The 24,286-nt window shown below is 42.0% G+C and overlaps 1 non-coding gene and 1 pseudogene across 1 annotated transcript; one reads left to right on the forward strand and one right to left on the reverse strand.

The window, feature by feature from the left end:
- Positions 1 to 9,117: 9,117 nt before the first annotated feature.
- On the reverse strand, positions 9,118 to 9,233 carry LOC129087759 (U5 spliceosomal RNA). Its single transcript, XR_008530928.1, has one exon. It is a non-coding gene; the product is annotated as a U5 spliceosomal RNA (small nuclear RNA).
- Positions 9,234 to 10,648: 1,415 nt separating this feature from the next.
- Positions 10,649 to 11,437, forward strand: LOC129084565 (chromatin target of PRMT1 protein-like; annotated as a pseudogene).
- Positions 11,438 to 24,286: the final 12,849 nt, after the last annotated feature.

Below are 24,286 nucleotides of genomic sequence, written 5' to 3' on the forward strand. Positions count from 1 at the left end.
ACTATGCACAAGACCCATTCACAGCTTCTGCTTTGCTTCTACTGTAGCCACTCATACTAGCTCACCGTCCAGCAGCAATGAGAGACTATCTGATTACATGTTTGTTCCCAGGAGTTCCAGAGATGGCAGTAATGATAATAACATCAATTGTGGCAAAGCTAGTAGTGATAATAGGAACAAGCTTACTGTAAAATGTATTAAGAATGCTAATGACAATAGTGATAATAATTAGTATTATTTCCTACTTCTAGTTATATTTTTCTCACTTCTTTAGGTCTTAAAAGTCACCTCAGTGAGGCCCTCCCAGGCTACCCAATCTAAAATTTTGTTTTCCTCTTCAGCATTTTATATCTCTTTAGTTTTTTTCCCTTTGCACTTACCACTATCAAGTATACTATAAATTTTGAGTTATTTATCTTGTTTCTTGCCTGTCTCCCCGCTAGAATGTCAGCTCTCTACTTACTAAATCTGCAGGCCCAGAACAGAGTCTGGCACATTGTAATATTTGAGATTATTATATGATCAACAAGTGAATGATATCAAGTCATGTTTCTTCAACACTTAACTATGTCCTAGATTCTGTGCCGAGCACCTTGATCTCATTTTATCCCTTGGCCCTTGCGTAGTGCGGCCCCTCCTATTTATTGTTCCATCCCAAGCATCCTTTCTCACCCAGCATCCTGTAAAGGGGCTACTCTCAGTTCCATCCACTCATAGGCACTGCTCCACCCACTGCAGTCCAGCCTGGCTGTTGCTCTGTACAAAGCTTTTCTCTATGAGGTTACTAGAGACTTCCCAATTACCAAATAAAGTAATAGAGTTTTAACCCTCATGTTACTGATCCATTCAGTTTAACTACCCATCACTCCCACCTTCTGGAAGCTTGTTCTATCACTCTCCTGGAATTTTCTTTCTGACTTCTCCTTTTTCTTCTCCATAAGGAGTGCCTCTCTTAGGGCCTGTCCTATAAATGCTAGTGTGCCTGCTTCTATCTCCAACTTACTGTTGTCCATATTCTGCATATGCTCCCAGAACCATCTCATCCATTCTCCCCATTTCACCTGCACCCTAGTACTTGTGGCACTCCAGTCTCTAATTTTATTTTCTGCTGTCTGATGTACCTTTTTTATACAGACATTCTAAAATTGTCCCACACTCAATTTATTCAAAACCTAAGTTTCCCCTTAACCTGCTTACATGTGTGCCTATGTCCACGGCCCTACTTGATGACACTGCAAGTCACCTAGTCACCAAGGTTGAAAACCAGGAATCTCTGACTCTTGCTCCAGCAGGAAGCCCTGCCAGTCTATTCCGCTCCAGCCCTACTAAGACTCCCTGGTGCAAGCTCTCAGACTCTTGTCCAGACCACTGTTAGCCGCAGCTTCCTAACTGTTCCTCCTGTTCTCGATCTTGTTTTCTTCAAATCCATCCTCCACACAGCTCCAAGCTCCCCCACCCACATGACCAAGGGCATTGACTGCTATGGGTGGCTCATGGAGTCTCCCCTCCAGAGAACACACCTGCACGCTCACCAGGGTTCAGTGCCTCAACTAAGAGTCGCTTCCTCAGAGCTTTTGGCTGGTCCGGAAAAAGCAACTGATCTACTGTGACAGTCTATTCCTGAGATTTATCAGGCAGAAATCCAGGGAAGAGATACAAATCAGTAAGAATTGTAAACATTTTAAAATAGCCAGGACCTGACATATATTAATTACCAAGAAAGTATTTACAAAAATAGAAATTACAAAATGGAAAAGAAATGACCAAACTCAGGCCAAAGAAAAAGGGGGAACTAGATGTGAAGGAAGTTCAAGCAATGAGAATAGGGAGGGTCAGGCACTAAATCCAACTTAACCGTGGTGTTGCTAGAATTTACGAGCAGGTGGCAAACCAGAGAAATGTCCCTTTTATTCCTCCAGGTTTTTTTAAGGCTCATTGTACAATACACGAGTAAAGGAGAAAACAAAAATAACTTATAATTCCACTACTCAGAAGTCACTGCTTTTTTTCCTCCTAGTCTTTTAAATGTATATATTTGAGATGATGCAATAGATGCAGTTTCCCCCCACCCCGCAACTTTATATTGTAAGCATATCCTAATGCTCTTAAAAACTTTGTGAACTGTTATTTTAATCTTTCCCTAGTACTCCACCATATTATTGTCCATATTCTTTTATGTTGTAATTTTTTTTTGTTTTGTTTTTGTTTTAAAGCAAGCAGGTAGGGGGTGGGAACTGAAGAAAGGCTATTGGATCCCATACCAGAAGGTCAGGGCTGAGTACGGGATTGGGGAGATGGTGGGACTTGAGCGGGTCTCTGCTCTTTGGATGTGTCAAGTGGTGAAGAAAAAGAGATACATAAGAAGGTAGTTTGACAGAACAGTTTTTGTAGGAAAGGTGAGACATGGAGAAGGATCCAGTGGTAGGAGGAAATTGGAGCAGTGAGAAAGCAAAGGCTCACTGATGGGGCAGGTCCTGCAAGCAGTTGGGGTAGGCGGAGCTCCAGGTACAGAGGGAATATTCAGAAGGGGAGAGAGGCGGAAGATATGGGAAAGTTTCAGATGGAAGCCACCTCCGTATTTCATTTACCACCAGTATTTGGAGGGTGTGGGACTTACGGAACACGTATGTATTGGGTTGGCCAACAAGTCTGTTTAGTTTTTTCCAGAAAATAAAAGACACACTTTCCATTTTTACCAATAACTTTATTGATTTAGATATTTTGAGTACATCGGCTTGCAGTGGGCGGAGGCCAGGAGTGCTGCTCAACATCTTCCAATACATAAGACACCCTACAGCAAAGATTTATTTGGCTAAAATGTCAGTAGTACCAAAAAACTTTGCAAACCACTTTTGACACATGTGATCAGTTACAGCACCTTCTCCACACACTGCACAAAATTTTGTTCCATTTGTGTTTTTATCTTTCTTAAAATAATAAAGCATAATATACTGAAAATGTATATTTTCTCTCATCTTTAGCATTAAAATGACTGCACAAAAATCCAATTTTGATAAGTCTTTAAAAAATGCACAATGATGTGATGACACTATGGCAGCTGTCAGAATACAATCTAACAAAATTGTTTCAAATGAAGTTAAAGACAACTAAGCACTAGTAGAGCCATCATCCAGGAAAAAACTAAACGAACTTTTTGGCCAACCCAATACAATTTCTACAATAGTGAATGTTTGATAGTCTTTAAATTTCTTAAAATTGCTTTCGTGAGCCAGCAATGGTGTGGAGAGGATCAAAAGCCAATTAGGGTGATGTGATTTTTTTTTTAAGGATAAAAAAAGGTAGGAGGGCTAGCCTCTGACCTTAGCTAAACAGGAAGGATTTGCCTGGTATGTATAACAAAGGTCTACCATAAAGGTTTTACAACATCCCTGAGAAAGGTAAGTCCCCATATAATGAGGACAGGCCTAGGTATTCCTGAGAAAAACACCCGGAAATAATCATGTTATCAGCCATCCAGGCCCTGCTACTGCACCTTATCTGGCCTAAGAACCTGCATTTCAGCCAGCCTTCTGTATCAGCCAATCCCTTGTTGCTTCTTCCCAGGCTGGCAAAGGCTCAGTGCATAATCACAGGGGAGCGGTACATCTGGGGCACTTGAAACAACAGAAGGAAGGTTGCAGTGCTAAATAACTTGTGCAGAGTTTTACTGCTCCAGAGACCTTCACAGAGTGGAGACGAGGCAGCAGAGTTTAGTTATCAGTGTAGACTGTGGACCAGCAGTGTCTGCCAACAGGAGCACTGCCCCTCTTCACACTGAGGCCATTAGCAAAATCCAGTTCACATCCAGAAATCTTGCTCTAAGAGAGCCCGGGAAGTGTAGTTTATAATTTTAAGGCTTCTGCAATGTAGGAAATCATTAAAAGGAGGTTGGAGTGGACCTTGAGTGCCATGCCCACCCACCAGACTTGGAATCGCCAAAATACCTTCAAAATCTACCATGTGTGAAAGTACTGATTCCTCCATACCTTCACCACAGCTGTGCGTTACCACTCTTCATTTCTACTAACTTGATATATTTAATTGATTTAGTTTTGCATTTCTTTAATTATGAATGAGATTGAAGATCTTTAGATTTGTTTGTTGGCCATTTTTATTTCCTTTTCCTATTTTTATCTGTATCAGTAAGCCACTACTTAGTAGCAGACTACCTCAAAACTCAGCAACTTACAGCAAAAACTTTTGATTGTTTTGATTACAGCAAAGATTTTTATTATTTCTCAGAGTTTACAGGTCAGCCAGGTGGTTTTGCATAGCTGAGCACAGCCGGTAATGGGCTCACTCATGCATCTGTAGTCAGCTGGTGGGTCACGCGAGCTGGCAGGCTTAAGATGGAGCTAGCTTGCTTACGTGGTCTCTTCTTCCGTTAGGTTGGCCCAGGCTTATTTTCATGACCATGGCAGAGGAAAGAGGAAGACTCAGGTCCTTTTCTGCTCTCTGCTCTGTTTGTGCAGATAATCCCCTCCCATTAGCCAAAGCTCAGCGTCAGTGTGACAGGGCACCACCCTGTGCCTGGATACAGAGGGGCCATTGGTTGGGACCATTTATGAAATTCATCTCTTGCATTACATTTTCAATGGTGTTTTGTTTGTCTTGTTGATTTAGAAAAATCCTTTTTATATTGAGTCATCTCTACACAAAATTCAGATAGTAACTATAAAATTGTTGGTATACATTTATAAGTAAAAAAAAACAGACTAAAACATTGCAGAAATAACCTATACATCTTCTTTTTTAAAAATGCCTCTTGATATGGACATTACAGGAAGCTAATAACTAAAATACTTGGAGTGGGAAGACACAGACAACATGGATGGGGTAGGGTATTTCTGTTTTCATTATAGTCTGTGATAACTTTAAAGAAGCTCTCAGAGTTTTAGAGCTTTCATCTGGGCCAGCCTATAGTATGCATAGGTCTTATTTTCCCTGTTTTGTTAAAAATCCACAATCAGCCGTGGCTGGTATGGCTTAGTGTATTGAGTGCCAGCCTACACACCAAAGGGTGGCCAGTTCGATTCCCAATCTAGGACACATGCCTGGGTTGCAGGCCAGGTCCCCAGTGGGGGTGCTCAAGAGGCAACCACACATTGATGTTTCTCTCCCTCTCTTTCTCCTCCCCTCCCTAAAATAAATAAAATCTTAAAAAAAAGAAAAAAGAAAAAAGAAAATCCACAATCAACTAAGATCTAGGTATATGTAAAGACCCAAGGAGAAAATCTTGCAGATAGTCCTGTTTCTGGGAACATTGCTCTGGGCATCTTATACTCTTCCCACACTTAGCTAACTCAATTTTACTATTTAACATTAGAGGGAAAAAAGCACTCAGTAACAGAGGTCTGCAAGTAATGAAAAACATACATTCTAAAATATAATTGTTTCTTCTCAAAGACTCCATAGCACTCTATTCACACCTTCTTGGTAGCCTACCTTAGAATATAAATTCTGCTCCATAGCTAAGATATAAAATAACAGTAGCATAAACACAAGTTTATTTCTCTCCCACATAAGAGCCTGGGCAAAACCATGCTGGGGTGAGTTAGGTCAGTGAGGCAGACTCCCGGTGGTTCTTGCCATCCTCTCAGGGCCCTCTTCTCTGGGGTCCAGGATTGCTCATCAGCCAGAGAACGGGACGAGTGTCGAAGTCATACCCCTTTCTCAAGAAGGCAAATGTGTCATTTCCATTCAAGTCCCACTGACCACAGCTTAACCACACTATCCCAGGAGAGAAGTAAAGTTGAGGGGCAGTTAGGGTCTCTGCCACATGCCCTTAGCAAAGACACAAACATTCACTCTTAAGCTCAGACTTTAAAGTTCTAGAGAGCAGAGAGTGCCACTTATTAAGGCTTTTGAAGTTGTGAGGGACATGAAGCCGTCTGTGGAGATGGTATCAGGGTGAGGAACAGTCTCCAGCCACATAGAGCTGAGTGTGGGTCCCCGCACTAGTGCTACCAGCCATGTGACCTTATACAATTTACTTCAACTCCCTCCTGTTTGGTTCCTGTAAAAGGAGCAATGATGGCACTTGTTTTCCATGCTTATTGTGAGGATGAGATGGGCTAATGCCTGTGATGCCTGGCACCATGAATGTTAGCCATTGGTGTCATTAATAACAATAGCACCAGCACCATCACCATGAACAGCATCAAGGTTGGGAGGAAGGGCTGACACCAGAGTAGTTATGGAGGCACCATCTGTATTTCTTTCTCCTTCCTTCCTCGGGAACTCCCCCTCTTAGTGCTCAGGTGATTCCGTTTTCTTTATCAAAAAGAAAACTTGGTTTCAATATTTATCCATGTCAACATATTAATTAATGAAAACAAATCAAATTTTACAAATCCCTGAGAGAGACCCAAGATGGCAGAGGAATAAGTGAAAGCTACACTAACCTCCTCCCAGGACCATCTGGAATTACAACTGAATTGTAGAGAAATCATCCTGAATAATCAACTGAACACTAGCTGGAGAGAAGCCTTATAACCACAGACAGATGGAAGAAGCCACATCACCACAATGTGATTGGTAGGGACTACAGAGAAGGCACAAGTGGGCTGGCTGGGCTCCCAAAGGCAGCAGCTGAAGTCCTGGAGGGATATTTCAGCAGCTGGAGGGTTCCCCCAGAGAAGTGTGGGGTCTCAACCCCAAGCTGGGATCCCTAGCCTATAGCACCAGAACTGGGAAAGGAACCCAAATAACATAGGGCTGTGAAAAGCAGCAGGGTTTCTGTCTACCAGGAAGAGAGAGCTGGAGACACAGAGAGCCTCATAAAGGGCCAATACACAAAATTCCATTTGCAGCCACTTATCCCGGACTCCAGCAAAGGGAAGGCAGAGTGGACTAGTGACATGAGGAGAATCCGGGGCTGGTGGCTCTGGGGTGAGAACTGAGGGAACAGCCACCAAGATCCCTGTGTTTAGTCATTCCCCATACTGCAGAGGCCACCCTGCTCAGGCAGAGCACTCCTCTCCAGATGACATCAGCCTGAGGGGAAGCAATAGCCCTGCCTGCAGAAATTACTCTGCCTCATCCTGTGGTGCTTATGCCCTGATGCTGAGGAGTACAGATGGAAGACATTCACTGATTAACCCTTGCATGGGTGTCTAATCTTTTGGCATCTCTGGGCCACATTGAAAGAAGAATTATCCTGAGGCAAACATTAAATACACAAACACTCATGAAAACTGATGAGCAAAAAAAGATTTTAAGTAAATTTATGATTTTGTGTTGGGCTACATTCACAGCCATCCTGGGCCACATGCAGCCTGCAGGCCATGGGTTAGACACCTGTGCAGAAAGCCTGCAGGCAGAGGTGAATCTCTGGAAACTCTGAGACTTGAGCTGACCCTCTACTGGGCCTGGTGTTGGTAAGAACCGGCCTTGGTGTGCAGCCTGGTTCTTTCTGCACATACCTAGGCCCAGCAGAGGGAGCCACAAGCTATGGATCCCTAATAGCTCTGAACAGGTTGCCCAGGGCCCATCACAGTCAGCATCTGACATAGGTCCGCACCAGAGTCTTTGCAGATCTACCTAATAGATAGAAACAAACACAACAAGGCAGCCAAAATGGGAAGACAAAGAAACAGACCCCAAATGAAAGGACAAGAAAATTCTCCAGAAGAATTAGATGAAATGGAGACAACAACTTATCAGAGAGTTTAGAGCAATGATTATAAGGATACTCAATAGCATGAAAAAAGACATAGAAACCATACAAAATGGACCAGTTAGGAGGGCAATATCTGAAATAAATAATACACAGGAAAAAAGAATAAACAGGGTAGATGAAGCAGAGGATCAAATCAATGATTTGGAAAACAAGGCAGAAAAAAACACCCAAGCAGAGCAATGAAAAGAAAAAAGATTTTTTAAAAACAAGGAGAGCTTAAGAAACCTTTGGGACAACATGAAGCATAACAACATCCACATCATGGGAATGCCAGAAGGAGAGGAGAGTGGCAAGGGATTGACAACATAGTTGGAGAAATAATGACCAAAAAACATCCCTAATTTGGTGAAGGGAAAAGACACACCAGTCCAGGAAGCTCAGAGGATACCAAACAAGTTGGACCCAAAGAGACAGACACGAAGGCACATCATAATTAAAATGGCAAGGCTTAAAGACAAGGTGAGAATCCTAAAAGCAGCAAGAGAAAAGCAGGTAGTTGCAGACAAGGGAGCACCAATTAGACTGTCGTCTGATTTCTCAACAGTTACATCTCAGGCCCCAAGGGAATGGTGTGAAATATTCAAGGTGATGAAAAGCAAGGACCTATAACCAAGTCTACTTTATACAGCAGGGCTATCATCTAAAATTGAAGGAGAAATAAGGAGCTTCCCAGACAAGAAAAAGCTAAAGGAGTTTGCTAACACCAAACCAGTACTGCAACAAATGTTAAAGGGCTTGCTTTAAGAGGAGGAAGAGAAAAAAAAAAGAGGGAAGTAGTCTAACAATAAAATGGTACTAAATTACATATCTGTCAATAATCACCTTAAAAGTACATGGCTTAAATGCTCCAACCAAAAGACATAGGGTAGCTGAATGGATAAAGAACAAGACCCATATATATGTTGCCTCCAAGAAACCCATGTCAGATTGAAAGACAGACACAGACTAAAAGTAAAGGGATGGAAAGATATTTCATGCAAATGGAAAGGGAAAAAAAGCTGGGGTAGCAATACTTGTATTTGACAAAATAGACTTTAAAACCAAGGCTATGTAAGAGACACGGAAGGACACTACTTAATGATAAAGGGAAGACCCCAACAAGAGGATAAGACCATAGTAAACATTTACTAATGTTTATTAAAGTTTATCAGGTTATTAAACCAAATGAACAAAGCTCTCAAGATGAAATGCATCATTAAAAATGTAAAGAAAGATTTCTAAAAATGTATTCCATCTGGGCCTTCCCTCAAACCTTCATAATTGAGAAGTTAGTTATCTGTCCCTTCCAGGACTGTCTTGTTAATTTTATTTCCTTTTGGCATCTCAAATAGGTCCACTTTTTTCCACATCCACTGTCACTACATAAGTTCCGGCCAATGTCCTCTTGTTTCAGGTGTTGTGGCTGCATAACATCTGACATAGAATTTTTTTTCTTTTGCCTTGCCAAAACAAGGCCTCAAAAAATTGGGTTAAGACTCTGAGTTGTTCCTCTCCACAGAAATCTTTAGTAAAAGGTGAAAGATTTACTTGATTTGAAGAGAAACCAGAGTATGACCCCAAAATTTAAGATGGTAAAACATGCTCATGAATTCTGTGGGTCAGGAATTGAGACACAGCATGACAAGGGTAACTCACACCTGCTCCACAGTGACTGGGGTCGCAGTTGTGTCTGGCAGTCCATTCTGCTCTTATTTAGAGCCTGAGGTTTTCACATGGGCTCTCCCAGAGCTCTCTCCATACAGACTACTGTGAGCTTCATAGGGTGGAGGCTGGTTCCCAGGGTGAGCATATGGGATTGCGGGGAAGGGGTATGTGTACATGCAGGCAGAAGTTGGTCGCCTTTCTAACCTAGCTGAGAATCAAGCACTTTCACTTCCCCACATCCCATTTGTCGAGGCTGACCAACAATTTTAAACCCAACAATCTGGGTTTAAGGTTTAAGGGGAAGGAAACAGACTCCGCCTCTTCACAGAGAGTGGTCAAGTTTTGAAACAGCAGGTGGGACCGGAAATAGTGTGTGACCACTTTTCAAGAGTAAACTTGGCCACTCTCTTGCCTGAATTACTCTAACAGCCTCTAACTGGTCTTTCTGCTTCCATTTTTGTATTTCCCTTCATATAATTCTCAAGTAGCAGCCTGAAAAAAGCCTATAACAGATTAGACTGTGTCCCTCCCTGGCTCATAATCCTTCACTTAAGATAAAACTCAGGTTTAGGCTGCCTACAAGTCCACAAAGCCCAGCCTGCCTCCTGGGCATCAGTGTAAAAAGCCCCCTCTCTATGTCACACTTCATGTCACGGACCTTCTTTCAGTTCCTCAAACAGACCAAATGTTCTTCTACCTCTGTCTTCTTGGAAACTTCTCTTCTTGTCTTGTCATGTGGTTTACTCTTATTTCTACTGGTCGCTGAATGTCATCCTCCCAGAGAACTCTTCCCTGATCCCAGTCTAAAGGACCTTCTCTCATAGCACTTTGTAATATTCCTTCATGTAACTTTCATGACTGTTTGAATAAAACTTGTCTTTCCTACAAAACTGTAAAACTCACTGTAAGATCAGTGTTTATGTTTGTTTGTGTTTGGCACAGTGTAGGCCCTCTGTAAACCTGTTGAACGAATGGATGGTATAAGCAAGGAGCACTGCAGAAAGAATATCTCTGCCTTCAGGAATCTGGTCTAGGTTTGCATGGCCAGGAGGCAGCAGCTGTGGTAGGACAGAGGAAAGGCAGGATAGGGCAGGCCGGGCGAGCAGGCAGACAGGCTGACCAGTCAGCCAGCCAACAAGCTAACCTAGCAGTCGACCACTTACGCGTCTAACCAACCACCAACCAAGTTAACCCAAGCTCAACTCAATTAACCCAATCCACTGTCAACTCAAGAGCGGCCAGCCCGACCCGCCTGCTGCTGCCATGATGACACCCTCAAGAGGAACTCTGGCATCCTTTTCCTTTGATCCTCAGAATTTGAAGATGGCTGCACAGGCAGCACCAAAATTTGTGCTAAAAATTACCACCAAGATGTCTCTAAATGAGCACTTTGCTTATATGCTGAGGAAAACATAGCTGATGCCAGTGAATATTTGGGCTTCCGTGCAGCAACAACAGTGGCGAGCCAGTGCCAGAAACAGAAGACTGGCCCAGCAGATGGAGAATAGACCCTCTGTCTCAGCAGCATTAAAACTTAAGCAGACTTTACATGCAAGTCCAGACAGTGGGTGTGGAAGGGTATGTCCAAGGGCTGGGCCTCTGCAAGGTGGTGCCATGCAGCTACGAGTTTAAAGCAGCACCTGGGTGACAGTAACATACAGGCACCCTATAGAGGCCTGGCCATAATCTAGAGAGGCTTGCCCAGAGGAGGACTACATGGGGACATGTTATGAGAACCCTACTTAGGGGCAGGATGTCACTCTGAGGTCAAAGCCTTCTCTTAAGTGGACAAGCCATAGCTCCCCCAATGGGCTTAAAGGAGACGTGGTGTTTGAAGTCACGGAGGTCCTTGGGAGAGAGGCTCAAGAGCATGGAGCTATGGATCACGGCGGAATTGGCAGTAGAAGTAGGGGTAAGAAATGTTGGGGAAGAGAAGGCTTTGGAGGCTGAGGCTGAGGCTGTGGACAAGAGGGAGATGCTGTTGCTTGCCCTATACTAACCAAGGAGCAGCTAGACAGCCAACTGGATGCATACATGTCGAAAACAAAAGGACACTGGGATGCTGAGTTGGATGCCTACATGGCAAAAACAGATCCTAAAACCAATGACTGAAGCCTTCCTGCCCACCTTGGAGAGATTATTGTTAAAGTTATCACCTCTGTAAAACCTTTAGATAACAGATGAGAAGAAACCTACCTGATGTTTCTCTCCCTCTCTCTCTCCCTCCCCCCCCCTTTCTCTCTCCCTCTCTGCCTTCCTCTCTCTAAATATTATCACATAAGCTATGGACTTGCCACCAGTTTGTGCATTTAGTGTGTTCCTTTTACTTTTTTGATACTGTGTTGTATGAAACCTTTTTTTCCTATGATTTGAGTTTGGTTTCATTTTGTTGTTTGGGGTTTTCTTTCCCCCTCTTCCCGCAGACTTCTCTTTGCATTTGTTGACTCTCTCTCTGCCTCTGCCTCCCCTCACCTACCATATATGCTCTGACATTCTACCATCTCCTGTTTATCTCTGTACCCCCTGAAAAGTTCCCAGAAAGAGTCCATCAATGTTCCTCCCTAATGCTTAGGTTTCTGAGACACAATTCTGTTCTACATCATTTTAATCGCCACTTAGAAGTGTTTAGAAAATCTGGAGTTCAAAAATAAATTCTGCCATGTTGATATTTTAGTATAGTAAATTAGGAACACATAATAGGTTATATGGGCTAGCAGCTCTCATTTGAGTAAAACTGTTACCATGTACATTGACACCACATAATGTGGACTGGGTTGGGTGTGTGCACACTTTCTACCCTGGAATAAGATTTATAAACTTTCCTCTTGGTTTTGCATCGTGTCTAAAGGGGCACTATTGGTTTGACGTATACCTGCAATAGAGAGGGAAAAGCCATTTGATTAAGCAGAACCATCAGAAGGGAAAGGGATGGGAGAACTACAGCAGATACATGCTAGGGAAGGGTTAGAAGATACCCATGTTGAATGCAATTCTTATGTTTATCCCAAACCAATCTTGGGTTTCTCCATATATTGGCTTTGTTTGACCCTCTTATTTCCCTTGAGAGTTTAAGTTCAACCATATTCTTTCAACTGTTCGAGTTTCAGTGGAATCTTGTACTGCATTTCCTGTTTATTATAACAAGAAGTTGTTCTCTCAAATCCTTCCAGAAAAGAATATGGTCTAAAAGAGCAAGACTTGTAGTAAACTGTGTGATGGACCTAGTGGATAAGGGCCATGAAAGAGTTATTCTACACAGGAAGGACTATTGGTGGCAGCTTCATGAGAGAAGTGGCATTTGGGCAGGGATTTGAAGGATGGAAATAATTTTGATTTGTGGAGATAATAGGAAAGAGACTTCTAAACAGAGTGAACATGGCCCTAGCCAGTGTGACCCTGTTGGTTGGAGCATTGTCCCATACATCAAAAGGTTGTGGGTTCAATTTCCAGTCAGGGCACATGCCTAAGTTGAGGGTTTGGTCCCTGGTTGGGGCCCATATGGGAGGCAACCAATCGGTGTTTCTCTCTCACATTGATCTCTCTCTCTCTCTCCCCTGCCTCTCAATATTAATTAATTAATTAAACAGCGTTCACAGCAAGGATGTGATATAGTGAGACTGGGGTTGAAAGATGAATAGGGTTCCTGGACCCCGTCCCAAGTTGGGTTTGGCTTCTGCCACATCAACAAACAATTCTTAGACACCAGCAGGGTGTCTGAGAATTAAACTCAATTCTGACACTCTCTACCAGGGGATTAGACTCCACAGCACAGGTTAAAGTTTCAGTCCCACTACTGCCCCACACACAGACATTCCATTGCCAACCACAAGTCCAGGCTCTGACCCCCTCCAACTCGGGATGGCAATTCCAAGTCCAGGTTGTTACCTGTACCTCTGACCAACCCACTATAGATCAGACATTCCCACAACCCCCGAATCGGGTTCAGTTAATTTGCTAAAATGGCTCACAGAAATCAGGAAAACCTGTTTACTCATTAGATTACTATTTATTACTAATGAAAATAAAGGATACAAATCAATAGTCAGATGAAGAAATAGAGTGAGGTCCACAGTGAAGGAGCTTGGGAAACATTCTGGTTCTTCAACATATCAGCTCCAAAAAAGGGCCAACGAGCCGTCCTGGGTTTTGTGGATAACTACATAGTCATGATTGACTAAGTCGTTGGCCACTGGAGGTTGGACTCAACCTCCAGCCCCTGCTCCTTTCCTGGAGGGGTGGGAAGGATGAGACTGAAAGTTCCAACCCTTTCATCATAGGGTTGGTTCTCCTGACAACCAGCTGCCACTCTTGGACAGGATCTAAAGTCACCCCTTAACAAAATACATCTATTTTATTCTTAACACTTAGGACATTCCAAGGGTTTGGGGAACTGTGAGCCAGGAACTATTGGTGAAGAACAACTATTTTATAAATCACAATATTGCACCGGATAAGATGCAGCTCAATTTGAATTCCATATTAACAACAAATACTTTTACAGGGTATGTCCAGGTATTGCACGGAACATACTTATACTAAAGAAGGATTTGCTGTTGATCTGAAATTCAAATTTACTTGGGCGTGTCCTGTATGTTCACTTTTGAGGTCTGGCAACCTTGACTGAATCGGATGCCAAATCATGTAGCAACCTTGTCCCTTCTGAGCAGCTGTCCCAGAAGTGGTACCACTACCTGAAGTCCTTCGTCTCTGGTCTCACAGGCTGGGAAGAGACAGCTTGAAAAGTCATTTGGCTCTTCTGCGGGCAGGCCTGTACATGGCCCACCTCAACCCTGGCCACATTCCAGTAGCAAAACGAGACTGGTTGCTCCACCTGGACCCTGGAGGGCCAGGAAATGTCTTCCTGTGTTCCCAGAGCTGGCTGCCTTCAGGAGAGAGCAGGCGGGAAGAATGGGAGGAAGGAGCACAGCTTTGGCACCACAGAACTCTGTTTAAATCACCATTCATGAGACTTTGGACTAAGTTACACAGTTTTCTCATTTGTAAAAAAACCAGAATACCCACCTTGCAGTATTTTCAGTACAGTGTCTACCACACAGAAGACATTGAATGAAGAGTTGTTACTACAGTATTACTATTTTGTCTGTGACCTGTCATTAAAAGTATCTCCATGGCTTACTTGCTGTGTGGTATTTGTTTCCCCAATAGCAACATAAAACAGCAGTATCAAAATGTTTCATGCCTCAGATTTTTTCAATCTAAGAAACCACGGATACCAGTTGAGGCTCTGCAAAGTTCACTAACTTGGCTGAGCCCTTAGAGCAAGTGTTATCAAAGAGCAGTAGGTGCCCCGCCCTCAGTAAGCAGGGCAAAACATTCACAAATGTCACACGTTTCCACATGAATGGATCAACTGCAAATGCTTTTTCCAAATATTTGGGAGATGTTTTTCTTTCTTTTAAATATCAGAGTTGTGCCTAGGCTGGAATTTCAGTTTTTCACTGCAATTTCCTGAATATAATCCAGTGAAAGAAAACCTGATAAATATCTGACCTTTCTCACTAGTTTCAGTACCATGTGCAACTTCTCAGTGGGGCTGAACTTACCCTCCACAGATCTTACTCATTTTTTCCAGCGCATATGACACCCTCCATAATTGTAACAAAACACTTTTACTGTTCAGATTTCAGATGTAAATCTGGACCAAAAATGGTTTGCTGTGACAACAGGCAACCTGCTGGACCACATTTCCCCCTTGCTTTGCTTTTTGTTGTTTTTGATTTTGAACTTAGTTTCATTATGCCAGCTGAGGAGGCTGAACTGGCCATGACCCAACAGCAGGGCCTGAGCCCCTGTAACTCAGGATCTTCTGAGGTCAGCACTGTGTTGTCGGATTAATGTATCTACCATATTTTCGCAAGCGACAATGGGGAGTGGATGGGTCCGGGAATGAGAAGCCACTGACATGATAAGAACTTTTCAGACATCTCAGCTTTGTGACCTATTGCAGCAACCTTGGCTAAGTTTACTGGGGTGACCTTGCCTATCTGCTGGTGTCCAAAAATGGGATAGGGGTTGCAATAAAAAAATTCTTCCTGACCTTAAAGATAAACAGTTCCCTTTTAACCCAAAGGTGAGGTGGTTCACTATGTAGGCAAATAATGTCTTTCAAAATGATTAGCCCATTCGAACATCTAGAACTAGTTCTTTACAAGCTATTTTCAGCAAGAAGCAAGATGCCAGTCCCTAGTCTAGAGATTTCAGGGCAAATTACAATACAGATTGTCCCCCTGGTAGATTGGCAAGTAAATATATTCAAGGTTATATTATAAATGAAGTACCTAGCTCTATAGGAAGGCTCAAAAACTACCTTTGACAAGAACAGATGAAGTTTATAATTTAGAGTGTTTCTTTGGAGCAGTATTTGAAAGGGTGCTCCCTGAGAAAGAATCGTGATGGCATTCTGTTTTCTCTGTGTGTCCTGAGGGAAGAGCAGGTACCCTGAAGGGAGGGGTACCTTTTGGACTGAGCCACATGCAGGATGAGAAAAGATCATTAGGAGCCACTGAACCAACTCCCATTCCTCAACATTGAGGGATACCTGGAACAAAGACTCACAGTTAACTACTCTTTTTTTCTTTTTAACATATGAGAGCGTATCACATCATAACTGCTAGTAAAAAGACCAGCAATGCCCTGGCTGGGTGGCTCAGTTGGTTGAGTGTTGCCCCCATACACCAAAATATTGCAAGTTCAATCCCTGGTCGGGTTACATTTCTCTCTCTCTCTCCACCTCCCCTCTTTAAAATCAATAAACATTAGTCCTTGGGTGAGGATTAAAAAAAAAAAGACCAGCAATTAAGTCCATTTCCTCTTGTTATCACCGCTACATTTGGTCGTCATTCTTTCCGATGGCCAACTACTGTGAGACAAATATATACATAGGTTTCCTCTCAAATAAATAGGAAATAAGAGACAGAAGGCAGATTAATGGAAGGAAATTAATACTTATGCAGATTAAAATGCCTGCAGTTTTTTTCACTGAAGAAAGAAAGAGAGCCTATTTAATAGAACAGTTGCTCTGTCCACCATGAGAGCTAGGGAACCTTTGGAAAGTCACACACAGAGCTGGTTTGAAATTGTTCAATTAGAAATTGTAAGCTTCAACTTCAATACAAGTTCTAAGAATTAGATTTTTTAAATGAAATTCCTCCCAAAAAAAGCGTAGCTGAAATGAGTGATTTACATTTTTTTCTTGCTAGCCTCAAATTAATACAGAATTCAGAAAAATATATAAAAAAAGAAAAGCCTAAAGAGTACACTTTAAAAGTTTACTCAAATAGGGGTATACATGTATACATGTAAACAATACAAACAATATAGAAATATGAACACCGAAAGGGTAAATTCCCTATTCTCCTCCTTCCCAGGAACAATCAGAGTTAATGGCTTAGTGAATAGCTTCCATGTCTCTGTATGTATGCAATCTAATATACATTGGGGGGAGGGTACAATAAAAAAAAATGACCATACTTAAGAACTTCCTTTTTGAAATTTACTTTCTCTTTTCTCATAACTATATCTTGGGCACCCTTCCATGCTAGTACTTTATATACGTACTTCATACTTTTTGAATGCTGCGTAGGATTCCACTCAGTGCGTATAATTGCAAGTGAATATATTTTAAAGATTTTCTTTGTTTATCTTTAGAGACAGGGGAAGGGAGGGAGATATGAGAGAAAAACATCGACTGGTTGCCTCTAGCATGTGCCCTGAGCAGGGCACTGAACCCACAGCCCAGGCATATGCCCTGACAGGAAGTCGAACCTGTGACATTTAGCTTTGCAGGACAATGCCCAACCAACCGAGACACACAGGTCAGGGTGCAAATGAGTATTTTAACCCAATCTTTATTTAACAATATTCTAATCATACCAAAAGGCAATTTTAGGGAATTCAGTTTAATCATACTCTCATTATAAGAATACGGTATTTTTACTTTTTCATGTTTTCTTCATGCCTCTGTCCATCTGCACACAGGTTTTCATCAGTCAGTCATTTAACAAAGAACTTCTCTCTGAACCCTGCTACATAAGGCTAGGTTCTGCCATTTCTTAGGAAGTGGGCATGGCTGGTTTTGTGACGGAATGATAAAGCACGTAGCAAGAGTCATGCCAAAATGTCATTTTTAAGAATCTCTAGTTGCTTTGAATTTAATGTCTTCCTAAAAAATCATCCCTGGTCAGAGTGCATGCAGGAGTATCTTTTTGTCAGATACTTTTCTCAACGGCAGAATTCATTTCCCCTTCGGAAATCTGTTCAGTCAACAGCACATGGAAATACTAGGGGTGGGTGGTGAGGACATTGCTAAACTGGTTATCCATTGCATCGCGATAGCATTTAGCGAACTGGTAATTTTACCTCACTCTGTGTTCTTTTCCCTTGCAGCCAGGCGGGAAGTGGACTGTTTTTTCCTACAGAACCCCCAGGCCACTGAGACACTACAAGACATGTCAAGTGCAGATGCTGCAGACACAGTCCTTTTAACACTAAATATAAAGATAGAATCAAAGGCCTGGAGCCCTGGCCTGGTAGCTTAGAGTATCATCCCGATGTGCTAAGGTTGTAGGTTCAATCCCTGGTCAGAGCATATATAAGAATCAACCAATGAATGCATAAATAACTGGAACAATAAATTGATGTTTTTCCGTCTCCCGTCCTCTCTTTCTCTAAAGTCAATTTTTTTAACAAAAATTGAAGGCTTGGATTATTATAAGAAGAAAGTTGGAATGTAAAATTCCTTGTAGGTATTTTATTTTGTGAGAAAATATAAGCCATATCTTAAGAAAGTAAATGGCTTATATATTTAGAAAACTCAAGAATTGATATTAAATACTATTTTAGTATTAAAATGCTTAGGAATTTAAAAATATATGTCACATTACTAAAAATTGAAATTCAAGTAATTAAGTTTAATATGCCATATCATAAAAAGGAATATGGAAAGGGGTATGGTGGTCTCTGGAAACTTTAAAAAAAAACAGCTATATATAATTCACATGCCATACAACTTGCCCATTTAGAGTATACAGTTCAGTGTTTTTTAGTATATTCACAGATGAGTGCAGTTATCACCACAAATTTTAGAACATCTTCATCACTCGGAAGAAACCACATGGCTTTTAGCCTTTACTCTCACTCCTCCTCACTCCCTCCTCTAGCCCCTGGCAACCACTATTTTACATTCCATCTCTTTGGGTTTGCCTATTCTGGACATTTCATATACATGAAATCAATCAATGCGATTTATTTGACTGGCTTCTTTCATTAGCACAATGTTTTCAAGGTTCCTGTTGTAGCATGTATCAGAATTTCCATTGCATGGATGGACGACATATTTTTATCAGTGCATTAGTTGTTGGACATTTGGGTTGTTTTCATCTTGTGTCTATTCTAAGTAAAGCTGCTATGAATATTCTTTTACAGGTTTGTTTTTTTTAATCCTCACCAGAGGACAATTTTTTCATGGCTTTTAGAGAGAGAGAAGGTGGGGGGAGAGAAAGAGAGAGAGAGGGAGAGAAACATCGATGTGAGAGAGAAACATTGATTGGTTGCCTCCTGCACGCACTCCAACCAAGGATCAATCCCAGAATCCAAGGCATGTGCCCTGAACCAGGGATTGAACCCACAACATTTCGGTTTATTGGATGATGCTCCAACCAACTGAACCATCCAGCCAGGGCAATACTCTTTTCCAGGTTTTTGTGTGAAGATACTCATATGCTTTCATTTCTTTTGTGGGGTCTAAGGGCTTCACAGTAGACAGCACTTGAAATGAGTTGGGAAGAGCATTTCAGTTCACCTTGAGCTCAGGTGAGTCTTACTCTTCATTCAGTTCTCCAGTGTACAGATGGTCCTCCCCTTAGGATGGGGTTACATCCTAATAAACCCACCATAAGTGGAAAATATTGTAAGTCAAAAGCATCTAATATATCTCACCTACTGAAAAATCGTAGCTTAGCTTGGCCAGTTTCTGTTGAAGGTGTATCACTTTTGCACCACCATAAAGTCAAAAAATCTTAAGTCAGGGACGAGCTATACAAGGTAAGGGGAAGGTGAAGGAAGTGCCTTCAATGTACATGTGCTCATTCAGTGTCATCTGTATGTTCTCATTTCCACATTGGTTTCCTCTGGGGACTCAGTTTCCTCCCACATCCCAAAGATATCCCGGAGAGGTGCACGTTGTGTCTACGTTGTTCCCTGTCTAGTGAGTAAGTGAGGGTGTGAGTGGCCCTATGATGGAAGGTCTGCCTGTCCAGGGTGGATCCCGCCTTGGCCCTGAGCTTCTGGAAGGATTCTGGCCACCTTTGACCCTGAACTGGAATCAGCAGGTAGGAAAATAATGATCTTACTTGTGTATAGTAATTTTTCTTAATATATGTGTATTTCACATTTATTTCAATGTTTACTATTAGAAGTGTTTGGATTCTTTACTAAGAAGTTTGGTGATGTTTCCATGACCAGGAATATGCCATAGGAACTTAACTCCTATTTATACATATTTATCATACTAGGCCCTGGTAAAGCTGGCCTCCTTGTACATCGTTCCTCTTAGAGTGGCCGTTTTCAAGAACCTGTTGACTCTGTTACGTGAGGACTCACTGCGTACCACTACTGCCACAAAAGGCTGTTATTTGTTCTCTGTTGAAGCATTCTGTCAGTTGGATGGGATATTTTCTCCAATACTTGGTTTATTAGAAGGGATCAGTTTATTGAACATTACATTTAGAGTTTGAATCCTATCCTACCACTCACCAGCTGTTTACCTTGGCCAAATCCCAATCTCTTTGAGTCTGTTTCCTTAATTGTATACTGGATTTAGTAATATGCATATCTACTTTATGTGGTAATAACAAGGATTAAATGAACCATCATATGATAAATACCTACTACTGCCTGGCCAAAATAGAACCTGAAAATAGTAGTTTGATTTTGTGTTGGAAGACCTTGCAAGAATGGAACAATGGAATACAAAACAGGTGGGATGGTTATTAGTGAAGAGAAGCCAGGAATGGTCAGGTGTTTATTAACAGGAGGGTTTGGCCAGGCATCTGAATGGGGGCTTTCCGATGAGAGAGGAGGTGGACAATGGCAGAATTGGCTCTGCCTCACTTCCACCAGGCCAACTGCAGCTCCTTTTGGGAAGCACATGTCATTTGGTTCCATGATTCTTTCCTCAGTCAGCAAGGGATTGCCAGGAAAGCTTTTTTTTATTGATTTTTTTTTCTTTTTTAGAGAGAAAAATACTGATTTGTTGTTCTACTTATTTATGCATTCACTGGTTAATTTTTTTAAATTTTATTGTTATTCTGTCATTGGTTGATTCTTGTATGTGCCTTTACCAGGAATTGAACCCGCAAGTATCCCAATAATGCTCTAATCAAGTGAGCTACCAGGCCAGGGCCTACCAGGAAAGCTTCAGACTTGGACAACCTGACCTTGGGGCTCAGGGCAACCAGTGGCTCCTCACCTCCTTGTTTCTCCACTCTCTGCCTCATGCAGGCTAGACCTCAGTGGACATGACGGCCCACTACCCCTCAGACATGAAGCAAGGTGCTCAGTAAAATGGAAATAAATCTTTCTGCCTTGCAGGGCCAGCTGTTCTCCCCAGAGAAAAATGTACTTTATAGCTGCTTCATTCACGCAACAGCAGCTTTGTTCCTGCCCAGTAAACTTGTGGCATCCGGGAATGCTGAGCAGGCCCACCATGGTAGAGCAGGGAAGATGATAATAGCCTTTTATCCCAGCTTCTAAGTCTCTCTCTCTCTCTCTCTCTCTCTCTCTCTCTCTCTCTCTCTCTCTCTCTCTCTCTCTCCCCCCCTCCCCCCCTCTCACACACACACACACATGCAGAATGGCTCAAGCAAACACAGCATGGACTCCATGTCTGACTCTGAAATGAAGGCCCACCTCCATGACGGGAAGCACTGGCTTCCTTGGAACTTCAAAAGAAACAACTTTGGGGCACTGCATACAGCTGCACTTACCTCAGTCACTCAGACAAAACACCAGCAGAGAAAATTTGTTACCCAAAGAGGCCTTCCTGAACCCAACGCCCACTTAATTAACTGTTTTCTTCCTGTGGTTTATACTCCTATTAACTCAAGTGCAACTTCATAGGCTTTTGTGTTGTTTTTTTTAATTGAGATGAAATTCACATCACATAAAATTAACCATTGTAAATTGAACAGTTCAGGGGCATTTAGTAATATTGTGCAACCACCACCTCTATCTATTTCCAAAATATGCTCATAACCCCAGAATAAACCCCATTGGAGAAATAAGTACATTTCTCCTTGGCTTCTTCCTAATGATCAGTATCGGTGTGCAATTTTGAAGATATCCCCATCCCCTGTCTACCTTACCCAATTACATGTGGTTGAAAAACTAAAAGCTCATTCTCCAAGTATTTTCCACATTTCCTCAAACTTAAAATTCCCCAGATTTGCTTTGTGTCCCCTCTAAAGTCAAAGCTAACTTCCTCTACTGTATACTTAAGTATCATTTATTTTTAAAAATTGTTATTTTTGAATCAAAAATTAATAAAAACATATATAATATTGGCTTTTGATGGCTGAAATCTGCAATGTAAGTTCTCTAAAATCCTGGAAATGTTAGGTTCTTAAGGTCATGGGTCTGCAGCAGGGATTTCTCTCCTTCCCACCAGGATAAGCTACAGTCCATCAAGGTCAGCTTTGTGCATCCCACAAAGGGAGGGGAAGGTACTTGTGCACCACCAGATATCCAGATATTTCCCACAGAAGAGTATGTGTCAAGTGATCTCAATATGCAGATAAAGCTGTTTGACCAAGATGCTAATCTTTAGAGCAGTTTTCCAAGGGGGCACTTGGATGAGCTGAATGAAGGAGTGCTACAGAGCTAGGCTACCCCTCAACTCCACATCCCAGGTCACTTTTACTCCACACTCTAAGGATTATTTTTAGCACTAGGGAGGGCAGATCCCCTGGAGAGACAGCAGAGCCTCCTGACAAACACACCATTTGATAGCACTAAGTGGACAGAGAGGCAGGTGAAGTTCATAGCACATTTCAGAGGAAAGAAACACCTAATTATGCCACATTTCCAAACAGCACACAGAGGCAGATTCTATCTTCCCATGTCAGTAGTTTGAAAAAGTGTCAAAGCCACAGGAGGAAATGTTTAAGAAAATGGAAGAAAAGGGCAAGAGAAGTAAGAAAGAGGGAGATGAAGAGAAGGTAGGGGGACCAGCGGATGTACCTCCATACTCCAGGGCAAGTAGCCTGCTGACCCAGCTTCAAAACCTGTTATTTTTTTCCAAGTGAAAATGCTGTATTTTCTTAAAATGAGATTCTGTTCCAAAGCATTTTTTAAACTTCTGGGTTTCTTTTCTTTTTTTTAAGGAATTTAAAAATATGTATATTAATTTTAGAGAGATAGGAAGGGAGAGAAACATTGTAATAGAGAAATATTGATTGGTTGCCTCCCTTATGTCCCCTGATGAGGGATCAAACATGCAACGTAGGTATGTGCCCTGACCAGGAATTGAACCCACAGCCTATTGATGTATAGGACAATGCTCCAACCAACTGAGTCACACCGGCCAGAGATGGTTTTATTTTCTCTAATAGACGATTTTTTTTTTTTTAGAGCAGTTTTGGGTTCATAGCAAAACTGAGCAGGAGGCACAGAGATTTCCTATATGCATCCCTGCCTCCCCCATTATCAACACCTGGCACCAGAATCTCCAACCTATATGCATGTGGTGTGTCTTTTCTCTCTGTGCCCAGTGTTTCAGAATCACGACCTTTCTGCCTCAACCTGCCTACCCACAGCCAACTGTCGGTCTTTTGTTGGTGGAGGGAAGCCAGGAACCCAGTGCTCCTTTCATGTAATCAATTCTGTTTTCACCCCAGCTCATAGCCTGGCCTTCCAGGTACCTGTTCCCTGTAACTCCTGGTCTTTCTCTAGCTTGAATGAGTTTGCTTCTTAATGCCTTATCTCCACGCAGGCCCTGAGGTGTCAGCTTTCTCCAGTCTGAGAGCGTCAGATAGATGTGACCATCTGCTTTCTTTCAAAATTCCATATCCTTCTTTTAGTGGCTATTTTTAAAAAAAATTCTCTTTAAACTCATGGGTTTCTATTCTTCTTAATACTTTAATGCCATTTTAGCGGACTTTGGGGAGGGAATCAAGTTAAAAGCTTGTGTCCAATCTGTGAAATGTCATCTCAAGTTCAGTCTTTTATTTTATTACTGTTTCCCCACTGGGACACACACACATGCACCCACTCTAATCAGTGCCCTTACTGTTCAGCTTCCACGTACGTAAGTGTATTTTGAACATGGTATAACATATGCATGTGTTTCAAAATTTTACAGTAATGGTATTATACTAAAAGCCTCTTGCTGTTTCTTGCTTTCTCAACAGTTTTCAGCTTCCTTCACTTTGCTACATTGTAATTTAATCCTGATTGCTGCAGGAAGGTTGCCTCCAGCTCTTTGCTACCATGTATTACAATTTGATAAACATTTTGGTACATCTTATACCCCAGAAAATTTCTTGTCAGTATGTACCCAGGAATAGAGCTGGGACATGGACTCTCACATGTTAAATTTATGAAATATTACCAGATTTCTCCCCAAGGGCAGTGAAGACTTCTCAGAGCCCTTGACATCTTAAGTGCGACTCTCCCTAAGGAGGGTAGAACAGGCAGCATTTCTCAAACTTATATGACCATGGGACTCTTTCCTTGAAAAACACCATGAGCCTTCAGTGTCTCTCAACACAATGGGGATACTGGCAAAGTCTACACAGGACTAGAGGAGAAGCATGCTGTTTGGGGAAATGGAATGATATTAGTACTTGTAAACCCGGCTTACACTAAGAATCATTCTGTATAACCTTCACTGCATAGTAAGTCCTTATTTGTTGGTAACCCAGCAAGTTACTTTTCTGTTATCTG

This window comes from Pteronotus mesoamericanus, unplaced genomic scaffold, assembly GCF_021234165.1.
Source record: "Pteronotus mesoamericanus isolate MK-2021 breed Mesoamerican mustached bat unplaced genomic scaffold, CSHL_Meso_final contig_130, whole genome shotgun sequence".
Classification (NCBI taxonomy): domain Eukaryota; kingdom Metazoa; phylum Chordata; class Mammalia; order Chiroptera; family Mormoopidae; genus Pteronotus; species Pteronotus mesoamericanus.